We start from the raw sequence: 12,713 nt of genomic DNA on the forward strand, positions 1-12,713 counted from the left end.
GTGTGGAAATTACGCACGGGCGCGTGTAGCATCCACGCCTGTGGAGTTGCGCGATTCTAGCCATATTTAAAGCCGATTAAGCCCCGATTTTGGTATTCTTTTCTCCATCTTTTCCCCAACTTGAGAGAGGGCTTCGGCTAGGGTTTTGAAGGGTATTGGCCAAGGTTTTGGAGAGGTTCTATGGGTCCAACATTGTCATTCCTGAGGAAGAAGGTTGGTAGGGGAGCTTCCGTTGAGGCGTATCCTATACCGGACGAGGGAATCCTTGGATGACGAGTAGAGGACTCTCTGCAAGACCATCGAAACGACCATCGAGGGGGTTTCTTTATGAATTCATTGCTTTTACATTCAATTTCTTTGATTGTACTTAGCTCCATGGAGAGCTAAACCCCTAGTGGGTACTTGGGTGATTGTGAACCCTAAGATGTATTTGTTTCTTTAAACTTCTTTGTTATGCTCTCAATAAATTGATTTTTATTGTAAGTTCTAACCTTGAATGCTTGATTGTATGAACATTTCCCCTAGAGTGACACTAGGGTTGAGAGTTCTTGTTGGTAACCTTGGGAGTGAGTGAAGCGTTGAGGGGATCTTAGTATCTAGGTCTTAATTGTGGCTAGGGACCTTCCTCCTGGACCAAAGGGTTAGGTCTATAATTAGGAAGTGATTTATCACTTGGAATCCCTAGTGCTCATTGCAACTTTATTCGAGTGCGAGGTTGAGAGGTTATTTAATCTCTCCTCCGGGACATGAATAGAGTTAGGCATAGTTGACCTTAGATTTGGGACTATGTATGTAAGGATTTCCACGACTCACCATTGCATTGATTAGGAAGCATAATAGAGAGTTCTTGCAGTTGAAACGATTATCCTAGGTGAAGCATCATCCGAGTACCCCATCTTTATCGATTGCTTTACTTCCTCCTTATTCTTGCTCTCTTACTTGTTGCTTTTAATTGTTGAGAATTGAATCATTGTCACACTTATCATTGTTGATATTCCACATAGCTAAGAATCGAATTAAGTGTCTTTACTCCCTACTCCATGTGGATTCGATACCCGCTCACCCGGGATTATTACTTCGACAAACCTGTGCACTTGCGGGATATACACAAGGGGACCTTGTCAAGTTTTTGGCGCCGTTGCCGGGGAGCTAGGCGTGTAGAGATACTTTGCACTTTGTTTTCTTAGCTATTTTACCACACATTCTAATTCATATCTTCTTATTCTATCATCGCTCGATTTTTCTTTTTTTCTTGATTTTTGGTGCAGCTCAGTGTTATGACCCGAGGGAATCCATCAATATTGATTGAAGGAGACCCTGAGCTTGAACGTACACTTAGAAGAAAAGGGAAAGAACCTGTGCAAGAACAGTATAATCTAGATGATATGGAAATAGAAGGATCTGAAAACATGGCAGAACAAAATGAGCAAGAACGAACATTATCCGATTATGCCAGACCTTCAGATGTTGGGGACATAATCGAGTATTATCAGGTCCCCCAATTACTGACTCAAAACTTCGAGCTAAAAGCCGGCATTCATCCATATGTTGCGGCAGATCCCGATAATTCAACGGTTTGGTCGATGAGGATCCAAACAGATCACATAGAGAGCTTCCTCGAGGTGTGTGACATGTCGAAGATAAATGGTGTGACAGATGATGCCATCAAATTGAGAGCCTTCGCATTTTCCTTAAAGGGGAAAGCAAAGCAGTGGCTACACTCATTACCTAGAGCATCAATCACTACATGGGAGGAGATGGTAGAAGCTTTTCTAGCCCGTTATTTCCCTCCCGGAAAGCTTAGGAATGAGATCTCATCCTTTATGCAGTTGGAATTGGAGTCTCCATTTGAGACATGGGAAAGGTTCAAGGAACTCCTGCGAAAGTGTCCGCAACACGGATTCCCGGAGTGGATGATTGTTCAAACCTTCTACAATGGTTTGAACCCGAGTATATGGCAACTCTTGGATGCGCCGGCAGGAGGTACCTTAGGTAGCAAGACCCCCAATGAGGCTCATCAATTGATTGAGGAAATGGGGTTAAATAGCTACCAGTGGAATGCTAGGGAAAAGAAAAAAGTGGCCGGTCTCCATGAAATTGATGCGGTAACTTCATTGGCGGCCCAAGTGGAGAGTTTGAGTAAGAAGCTAGATCTCATAGCTCGAATAGAGTTGCTGACCGTGACCAATTGCACCGGTTGTGGTGGAGGACATGCTCCCTTCGATTGCCCAATCGTCATTGGCGATGTTTTCTATTAGAAATGTCTACCATTTTTAAGCAAAACTCTAATACTATTTTTTCTTTTTGGAATGCCTACTATATTTGAATCAAAACCCTAATCTTATGGTTTTTTTTTTATTTTTGGAGTGTCTCCTATCTTTCAATCAAAACCATAAACCCTAATCCTTATTTTCTTTCCGTAATGCCCACTATATTTGAATCAAAAACCCTAATCTTATGTGGAGTGTCTCGTATCTTTCAATCAAAAACCCGAATAATCTATTTTTCTTTTTGTTAAAGTTTCCTATTTATTAGTTTTTGAATCAAAAACCCTAACCTATGTTTTTTTCTTTTTGTAGTGTCTCTTATTTTTAAATGAAAACCTTATTCCTTTCTTTCTTTTGCTGAATGTCTGTTATTTTCGAATCAGAACTCTAACCCTATCTTTTTTTCTTTTCGGAAGGCGTCCTATTTTTCAGTTTTGAATCAAAACCCCAATACTTTCTTTTCTTTTTGAAATGTCATATTTTTTTAATCAAAACCCTATCCTATGTTTCTTTTTAAAATATCTCAAATTTTTTAATCAAAACCCTAATTATTTGTTTTCTTTTTTAATGTCTCATTTTTTTAATCAAAACCATAATACTATGTTTTCTTTTCATAATGTCTCCTATTTATCAGTTTTGAATCAAGACCCTAATCATATGTTTGTTATAGCAATGTTTCCTATTTTACAGTTTTGAATCAAACTCTAATTTTTTTGTTTTCTTATAGGAATGGCTCTTATTTTTAAATAAAAACAATAACCCTTTCCTCTCTTTTCTGAATGTAAATTATTTTTGAATCAAAATCGTAATCCTATATTTTCTTGTAATAATGTCTCCTATTTCTCAAACAAAACCCTAATCCTTCTTCAGCTCGGGTGAACTTCTATCAAGTGTGATCATACCAATACTAAAGCAATAGATCCCATCACAATTTCAAAGTTAAGCAAGCTTGGGTGAGAGTAGTTCTATGATGAGTGACCTCCTCCAAAAGTCCTCTTGTTGCACTCTCCATCTACTTTATTTTGTTACGTGGTTTATTTTTTTATAATTTTACTACTTTAAAAAAATAACAATAATAATAAATAAAATGAAAGACTAACATATGTTTTTTTAATCAAAAATTATAATCCAATGTTTCCTTAGAGTAATATCTCATGTCTTTTGTTTGAGGAATCTTTGCTAATTTTTTTTATCAAAACCTTAACACTAGTAATCTTTTTCTTAATAAATCCTATTTTTTTGAATAAAAAAATATTAATCCTATGTTTTTCTATGGGAATGCAACATATTTTTTTGAATCAAAACCCGTAATATTAAGGTTTTATTTTCGGTAAAGTCTACCATTTTTGAATGAAAACAATAATCGTATGTTTTCTTTTCGTAACGTCTCATGTTTTTTTAATCAAAAACCCTAATCCTAAGTTTTTTGAACGCTCCAATTTTTTTAATCAAAACCCTAATCTTATGTTTTCGAAAAAAATCCACATGCCCGTGTGGAATTTCTATCAGGGGCGTGTGGAAATTCCATGGGGGGCTGTGGAACATCCATAAGGGCATGTGAATTCCCGATTCTAGCTTATTTAAAGCCGCGATTCAGCCCGATTTCAGGATCCTTTTCCCTATCTTATCTCCAACTTTTGAGAGGCTTGCGCCTAGAGTTTAGAGAGGTATTGCCAAAGCTTTTGGAGTGGTTCTACGACTTTGACACCATGGTTCTCTTGGAAGATAGCTATTGGGAGAGCTTTCGTCAGCACCAATCCAGCAAGGTGTGCCCTAGGCTTGACGAGGGGACCTTTGGAGAGGACTAGACTACTCAACATGACCATCGGCATGACTACCGAGGGGGGTTTCCTACGGATTACTTGTTTTTACTTTCAATTTTACTATTGATTGTATCCTGCTCTATGGAGAGCAAAATCCCTAGTGGGTACTTGAATTTGTGAACCATAGGATGTACCTGTTTCATTAACCTTTTATTATGCTTTCCTTTATTAATGTTTTTATTGAGTTCCAATTTTGAATGCTTGTTGAATGTTTTCTCCCTTAGAGTGACACAAGAGTTGAGAGTCCATCTTGTTAGCCTTTGTGGATGAGTGACAAACCATGAGGGCTAGACAATGCTAGATTGGAGAGGGTCAAGAGGGTGGGTCGAGAGGGTGAGTCAAGAGGTAGCGGAACGTCCCATTTCCCTTCTGATGCGATTTGCAAGCGTTCATTCCTTATGTTGAGCATTACTTTTCTCGTGTTTTTACACTAATATGTGTGTTTTTATGTTACTTTTATGCAGGTAGGGTTGTGAGGCCGTTTATGAAGGAAAGAAGCCAATGTGGATTACAATGCACCGATTTTGGAGGAAATCTTGCTATGGTTCAAACACGAAGACATAGGTCGATGTGAGATGCTAGAGTGTGTGCCAACCTTCTCGTATTCGAGTTTGGCACACCCATTTGGAGGGGCACAAAGACAGTCACCCTCGAGCATTCCGACTTATGCACATAGAACAAGAGCTTCACCAACTTGCCTATCATTGAAGAAGCAAGTGATCCACGACGTGAACGTGTGCCCGTTTGCATTACTCCGATGAAAGTATGGATTCGGGAAGCTATTCAGGCCGGATACTGAAGCATCCACGCCCGTGTAGTCGCCCGATTCCAGCCCTATTTAAAGCCAAATCAGCCGCGATTTTAGTATTTTTTTCTCCATCTTTTTCCCAACTTGAGAGAGGGCTTCGTCTAGCGTTTTGAGGGGTATTGGCTAGGGCTTTTGGAGAGTTTCTACGGCTCCGATATCGCGCATCGTTTGGAAGAAGGTTATTGGGAGAGCTTTCGTAGGCACCAATCCGGCAAGGTGTATCCTAGGCCGGACAAAGGATCCTTTTCGACGAGTAGAGGACACTCCACAAGACCATCGACATGACTATCGAGGGGGTTTCTTTATGGATTCATTGCTTTTACATTCTATTTCTTTGATTGTACTTAGCTCCATGGAGAGCTAAGCCCCTAGTGGGTACTTGGGTATTTGTGAACCCTAGGATGTATTTGTTTCATTGAATCTCTTTATTATGCTTTCAAAAAATTGGTGTTTATTGTGAGTTCCAACCTTGAATGCTTGATTGTATGAAAATTTCCCCTAAAGTAACACTAGGGTTGAGAGTTCTTGTTGGTAACCTAGTGAGTGAGTGACACACCACGAGCGTTAGACAAAGCTAGGTTGGAGAGGGTTGAGAGGATGAGTCGAGAGGTACAGGAGCGTCCCCTTTCCCCTCCGACGTGATAGATTCTATCTCCGTTCCTCGAGTTCTTTGCGTCCATAATAAAATGAATGGTCTAAGGGATGAACTTCCGCTGTGGCTTAGTTGCGCGTGCAACGGAGTGAAGCGTTGAGGTGATCTTAGTATCTAGGGCTCAATTGTGGTTAGGGACCTTCCACCTGGACCAAAGGGTTAGGTCTATAATTAGGAAGAGATTTATCACTTGGAATCCCTAGAGCTCATTGCCACTCTATGCGAGTGCGAGGTGTTGAGATTGTTCAATTTCTCCTCCGGGACATGTATAGAGTTAGGCATAGTTGACCTTAGATTTGGGACTATGTAATTAAGGATTTCCACGACTCACCATTGCATTGATTAAGAAGCATAATAGAGGGTTCTTGCACTTGAAACAATTATCCTAGGCGGAGCATTATCCGAGAACCCCATCTTTATCGATTGCCTTACTCCCTTCTCTAATTTTGCTCTCTTACTTGTTGCTTTTATTGTTGAGAATTGAATCATTGTCACACTTATCATCATTGATCTTTCACATAGCTAAGAATCGAATTAAGTATTTTTATTCCCAATTCCCTCTGGATTCGATACCCGCTCATCCGGGATTATTACTTCGATAAACCCGTGAACTTTGCGGGATATACGCAAGGGGATCTTGTCAAGTTTTTGGCGCCGTTGCCGGGGAATAGGCGTTTAGAGATACTTTACACTTTGTTTTCTTAGCTATTTCACCATACATTCTATTTCATATCTTCTTATTCTATCATCGTTCTGATTTCTTTTTCTTTCTTTTTGGGTGCTGCTCCAGGTTATGACCCGAGAGAATCCTTCATCATTGATTGAAGGAGATCTTGAGCTTGAACGTACACTTAGAAGAAAAAGGAAAGAGCCTGTACAAGAATAGTCTAATCTAGATGATTTGGAACTGGAAGGATCTGAAAACATGGCAGAACAGAATGAGCAACAGTGAACATTATCCGATTTTGCCAGACCTTCATTGTTGGGGACACAATCGAGTATTGTGCTTCCCCCGATTACAGCTAAGAACTTTGAGTTGATGTCAGCATTCATCCACATGTTGCAGCAATCCGCACAATTCAATGGTTTGGTCGATGAGAATCCAAACAGTCACATAGAGAGCTTTCTCGAGGTGTGATATGCTGAAGATAAATGGTGTGACGGATGATGCCATCAAATTGATAGACTTCCCATTTTCCCTAAATGGGAGAGTGAAGTAGTGGCTACACTCGTTACCTAGAGCATCAATTACCACGTGGGAGGAGATGGTAGAAGCTTTTCTAGCCCGTTATTTCCCTCCCGGAAAATCAGCAAAGCTTAGGAACGAGATCTCATGCTTTGTTCAGTTGGAATTGGAGTCTCTATTTGAGACATAGGAAAGGTTCAAGGAGCTTCTGAGAAAGTGCCCGCAATACGGATTCCCGGAGTGGATGATTGTTCAAACCTTTTACAATGGTTTGAACTCGAGTATAAGGCAACTCTTGGATGCGGCGGCAGGAGGTACCTTAGGTAGAAAGACCCCCGATGAGGCCCGTTAATTGATTGAAGAAATTGGGTTAAATAGCTACCAATGCAATGCTAGGGAGAAGAAGAAAGTGGCCGGTCTCCATGGGATAGATGCGGTAACTTCATTGGCGGCTCAAGTGGAGAATTTGAGTAAGAAGTTAGATCTTCTAACTTCAAATAGAGTGGCGGCGGTGACTAATTGCAACGGGTGTAGTGGAGGACATGCTCCGTCCGATTGCCCGATCTCTATTGGTGATGGTTCTTCGGTGGAGAACGTTGATTTTGTAGGTAATGGCATGAGACATCAAGGAAACCCATATAGCAATACCCACAATTCGGGTTGGAAGAATCATCCCAATTTCTCATGGAGTAATCAAGGTCCACAAAAGGCCATGGGGCCAACGGGTTTCCAACAACAACAACAAGCCCCTCAGGTGGAAAACAGAGTCTTAGGTTTGGAAACCCGAATGAGTGACCTAGAGAAGCACTTGACTAGATTTATACAATCTACAAATACAAGGTTCGAATCATTCGAGTCTACACTTCCAACCACACCGACTCGTTGCATAATCTTGAAAATTAAGTGGGGAAAATTGCGAAGTCTCACTCTGAAAGGCCACAAGGAAGTTTGCCGACCAATATAGAGACTAATCCTAGAGAGCACGTGAAGGCAATCACTTTGAGAAGTGGTCGTGAGGTTGAAGGTAGGCTTCCGAGTGAGAAGTCAAAAGAACACGCACCCGAGGCTATAGAGGTTGAAGAGGGAACAAGCAAAGATAAAGAGGCGGCAACCCCACCTTTCAAGCCAAGAATCCATTATCCCTCTAGATTGAAAAATGACCAAGGGGACTAACAATACAAGAAGTTACTGAGATTGTTCAAGCAACTCCACATCAATATTCCTTTTGTTGAGGCATTGGCCCAAATGCGTAAGTATGCGAAGTTCTTGAAAGACTTGTTGACCAACAAAAAGGAAGTTGGAGGAGAGTGCTTCGATGATTTTAGATGCTTCATGCTCGGCGGTATTGCAAAAGAACATGCCGAACAAGAAGAAAGACCCGGGAAGATTCATCATTCCGTGTAATATTGGCAATCTTGGTGAGGAAATGGCATTGGCAGACTCAGGGGCTAGTATCAACGTCATGCCATATACTTTCTTTCAAAAGCTAGATTTGGGCAAGCCTAGGCCTACTCGGATGTAATATTGGCAATCTTTGTGAATGTCCACGCTCGTGAGGAATTTGTGTACGGGCGTGTATAACACTTGGTATTTTTGTCGGATGTCCAGAGAAGCCACAGGGGCGTGCAGCTGCCCCTGTGGGTCGGACGCACTGGCGTGGGTATTTTCCCCACGCCCATGCTAGTGTAGTCAGAGTTAAAATAGTGTTTTCCCGAGAGAGCACAGGGACGTGCGCGCGCCCCTGTGGCTCTGTTGTAATTAGGCACACGGGCGTGGGTATTTTCAAAGGACGCTATTTTTTCCTTAAAAACCTTGTGATCCGTCTCATTCTTCATCTCCAGTCACCTGAAAACTACTTCTGATCATCTTTTCGACCGCTCATCGTCATTTTGGAGGATTGTGCTTTACATATCGCACCGATTTTCAAAGTTTTCACATTTATTTCTTCGGTAACCTTTTTATCCTGCTTTCTTTGCCAACTCTTGTTTTTCACAGATTAAATATCTTTAATTGAGAATTTTCATTTTTACAATGCATGGTATATGTTTAGAAACCATTTGGACGCGGTTCTAAGTTGAATTTTTGAGAGTTGTTGTGCACCCTTGCGGGACTTTCATGCCCTGCAGATCCACACGGGCGTGGGTAATTTCCACAAGCCCGTGTGGAATTCTGTAACATACTGCTTTTAAGCTTCTTTGATTATTTTCTTCTTTTGTATGACAGATTTGGCACCTCGTGTGAAGAAGAACAAAATAAAGCATGTCAGAGTCACCCCACCCGAGCCACTACACTTGGATTTCTACACACAGTTATCAGCAGGTCTGTGTTAGGTCGAGCCGATAACACATCTGCTCTGACCAAGCAGGATCTTCTGTTTTTATACTCCATGGCCCGCAATGTGCTGATTCACTTGGGGTGCATATTAACAGATATTCTAAGGTACCAGGGTCAGTGTCTGAGAGTGGGTTTATTATTTGCTGGCCCCTACATTACCAGGCTCATTTTGGGAATGGGTTTGGGGGATGCTTTACGTGGTGCTGAGAGGATAGTTGCGCCTACCCCTCTCGCGTTTGATACTATCAGGATGATGGGGTTGGTACGGAGATGTGGGCCAGGGGTCTATATTTTTGCTACAGCTACCCCAGAGACCCCCAGGAGCGAAGGAGTTACTGCGGAGGGTTCCCCACAGATTCCTAGACCTCCTGCAACACAGGGTCCTCGAGCTTATGACCGTATTGAGAGGCTTGAGAGCATTGTGAGAGAGATTCAGACCGAGATGGTGGAGCTCCACGCTATACAGTTAGCTCAGTATACAGATCTTATGGCCCGGTTCGACTTTCTATGAGATCTATTGAGATCCAGACCCTCAGTTCCTACGGCACCCTCATCCGCTACCGCGACACCGGTGAACCTACCATGTGCGTCTTCACCAGTAGCAGCAACAGCACCGGAGCCCGAGAGTGACACCGACATTTGACTTTTAGTTCTTTTTCTTTTATGCATTTTATTTTAGACTTTTTCACTCAGAAAGGATTCTCTTTCTGAGTTTATTTCCATTTTGCATCTCGAGTTGTATTCAATGTCTATCTTTTATATATACTCGAGATATTTTGTTTTTATTGAGCTTCACTGAATCCCCTCATGTATGCGTGCAGATGGTCTTGTCTTCTTGGGAATTGAGACTTAGTCATGGGCACGGCCAAGGTGCTGATGCACTTGGCCGTGTCAGCTTCACAACCCGTCGAAACACTACTCCCATGGAATTAGCTTCATCAAACGCAATACTAGGAGCCAGGGGAGTATTGTTTTGATTGCTTCTCCCACATTTTCTTTTGAATGATATACATTTTGAGTGAGCTTGCATGTGTACATTGGGGACAATGTACAACTTAAGTGTGGGGGGGAGTTTCATAGTGCACACATCTTTTCTATTGTTCTTGATTGATATATGCTCACATAGCCAATGGTGGTTCATCTTAGTTGCAATGATTGTATTCTTGAGTTTAGGAAAATTTCTAACATTGAATGTTTTAATGCTCTAGTTCTTGCTTGAATTTCTAGGAATTTTTGCCGGATTTACACTTAGTGCACTACTCACTCTTTAAACTCTTTTGGAAACTCAAGTTTGATGTTAAAGGGACTAGTTATAGTTGTTTCTTTTGTTAAATTCTAAAAAAAAAAGTTTTATTGTTTATTTGTGCTTGTTGGGTGAAAAGAGCTACCACCTATGAAGTATGAAGCTACTCTCATAATTCGGATACTAGCTATGCCCTAATGAGAGAAAGAGCTATCCCATAGGATGAGTGAAAGCTACCACTCTGGTAGAAAGAGCTGCCACCTCGAAATTGTGAAAGCTACCTTAGCGGCCGCTTTGGAAAGGGCTACCTTAGAGGATGTGTGAAGCTACTACCATCTTTGAAATTGCTGTGACCTTTGTAGATAAATAAGTCCCTTATGCTTAGAACTTTGAGGAGTATACCTTGGGTTGTTTTGAGTGAGTTCACACACATACATGATTTCGGGTTTGTTTTCCTTTTTGATTCAAGTTTTTAGCTAGAGCTTTGATTTTTTCTATTTAATGTTGAAATTTCCCTTACTTGTAGAGTGCTCTCTTTGTATAGTTTGGTGAACCTAAGGCCAAGCACTTCCAATATGTTCTTCATTGATGCACCAAATGTTTAATTTTTGCTTGAGGACAAGCAAAAGCTTAAGTGTGGGGGAGTTTGATAAGTGCTTGTACGATATGAATGCGGAGCGTTCATTTCTTATGTTGAGCATTACTTTTCTTGTGTTTTAACACTAATATGTGTGTTTTTATGTTACTTTTATGCAGGTAGAGTTGTGACACCGTTTATGAAGGAAAGAAGCCAATGTGGATTACAATGCACCGATTTTGGAGGAAATCTTGCTATGGTTCAAACGCGAAGACATAGGTCGATATGAGATGCTAGAGTGTGTGCCAACCTTCTCGTATTCGAGTTTGGCACATCCATTTGAAGGCGCACAAAGGCAATCACACTTGAGCATTCTGACTTATGCACAAAGAACAAGAGCTCCACCAACTTGCCTATCATTGAAGAAGCAAGTGATCCACGACGTAAACGTGTGCCCGTTTGCGTTACTCGGATAAAAGTATGAATTCAGGAAGCTATTCAGGCCGGATACTGTAGAAGAGAAATACAGCAATATGGTAGCAAGTACTGTAGCAGCACTGTTCACAGCCGCCCGAGATAACAGGAGTTCAAAAAATCCACACTGGCGTGTGGAAGCATCCACGCCCTTGTAGTTGCCCGATTCAAGCCCTATTTAAAGCCGAATCAGCCACGATTTTAGTATTTTTTTCTCCATCTTTTCCCCAACTTGAGAGAGGGCTTCGGCTAGGGTTTTGAGGGGCATTGGATAGGATTTTGGAGAGGTTCTACAACTCTGACATCGAGCGTCGTTTGGAAGAAGGTTATTGGGAGAGCTTTCATCGGCACTGATCCGACGAGGTGTATCCTAGGCTGGACAAAGGATCCTTTGCGACGAGTAGAGGACTCTCCACAAGACCATCGACACGACTATCGAGGGGGTTTCTTTATGGATTCATTGCTTTTACATTCTATTTCTTTGATTGTACTTAGCTCTATGGAGAGCTAAACCCCTAGTGGGCACTTGGGTATTTGTGAACCCTAGGATGTATTTGTTTCATTGAATCTCTTTATTATGCTTTCAATAAATTGATGTTTATTGTGAGTTCCAACCTTGAATGCTTGATTGTATGAACATTTCCTCTAGAATGACACTAGGGTTGAGAGTTCTTGTTGGTATCCTTGTGAGTGAGTGACACACTACGAGCATTAGACAAAGCTAAGTTGGAGAGGGTTGAGAGGGTGAGTCGAGAGACAGTGAGCGTCCCTTCCGCTCCGACGTGATAGATTCTACCTCCGCCTCGAGTTCTTTGTGGCCATAATAGAGTGAATGGTCTAAGGGATGAACTTCACCGGGGCTTAGTTGCGCTGTAACGGAGTGAAGCGTTGAGGTGATCTTAGTATCTAGGGCTCAATTGTGGTTAGGGGACCTTCCATCTGGACCAAAGGGTTAGGTCTATAATTAGGAAGAGATTTATCACTTGGAATCCCTAGAGCTCATTGCAACTCTATGCGAGTACGAGGTGTTGAAATTGTTCGATTTCTCCTCCGGGACATGTATAGAGTTAACCATAGTTGACCTTAGATTTCGGACTATGTAATTAAAGATTTCCACGACTCACCATTGCATTGATTAGGAAGCATAATAGATGGTTTTTGCAGTTGAAACAATTATCCTAGGCGGAGCATTATCCGAGTACCCCATCTTTATCGATTGCCTTACCCCCTTCTCTACTTTTGCTCTTTTACTTGTTGCTTTTATTGTTGAGAATTGAATTATTGTCACACTTATCATCATTGATCTTTCACATAGCTAAGAATCAAATTAAGCATTTTTATTCCTATTC

At 41.4% G+C, this 12,713-nt stretch overlaps 2 non-coding genes across 2 annotated transcripts; both read right to left on the reverse strand.

The window, feature by feature from the left end:
- Nucleotides 1–1,796: 1,796 nt before the first annotated feature.
- Nucleotides 1,797–1,903, reverse strand: LOC120266537. The gene has a single exon (XR_005538197.1). It is a non-coding gene; the product is annotated as a small nucleolar RNA R71 (small nucleolar RNA).
- Nucleotides 1,904–6,863: 4,960 nt separating this feature from the next.
- On the reverse strand, nt 6,864–6,970 carry LOC120266819. The gene has a single exon (XR_005538287.1). It is a non-coding gene; the product is annotated as a small nucleolar RNA R71 (small nucleolar RNA).
- Between the last annotated feature and the right edge of the window lie 5,743 nt (nt 6,971–12,713).

The sequence above is a fragment of the Dioscorea cayenensis genome, chromosome 1 (genome assembly GCF_009730915.1).
Source record: "Dioscorea cayenensis subsp. rotundata cultivar TDr96_F1 chromosome 1, TDr96_F1_v2_PseudoChromosome.rev07_lg8_w22 25.fasta, whole genome shotgun sequence".
In the NCBI taxonomy this organism is placed as follows: Eukaryota; Viridiplantae; Streptophyta; class Magnoliopsida; order Dioscoreales; family Dioscoreaceae; genus Dioscorea; species Dioscorea cayenensis.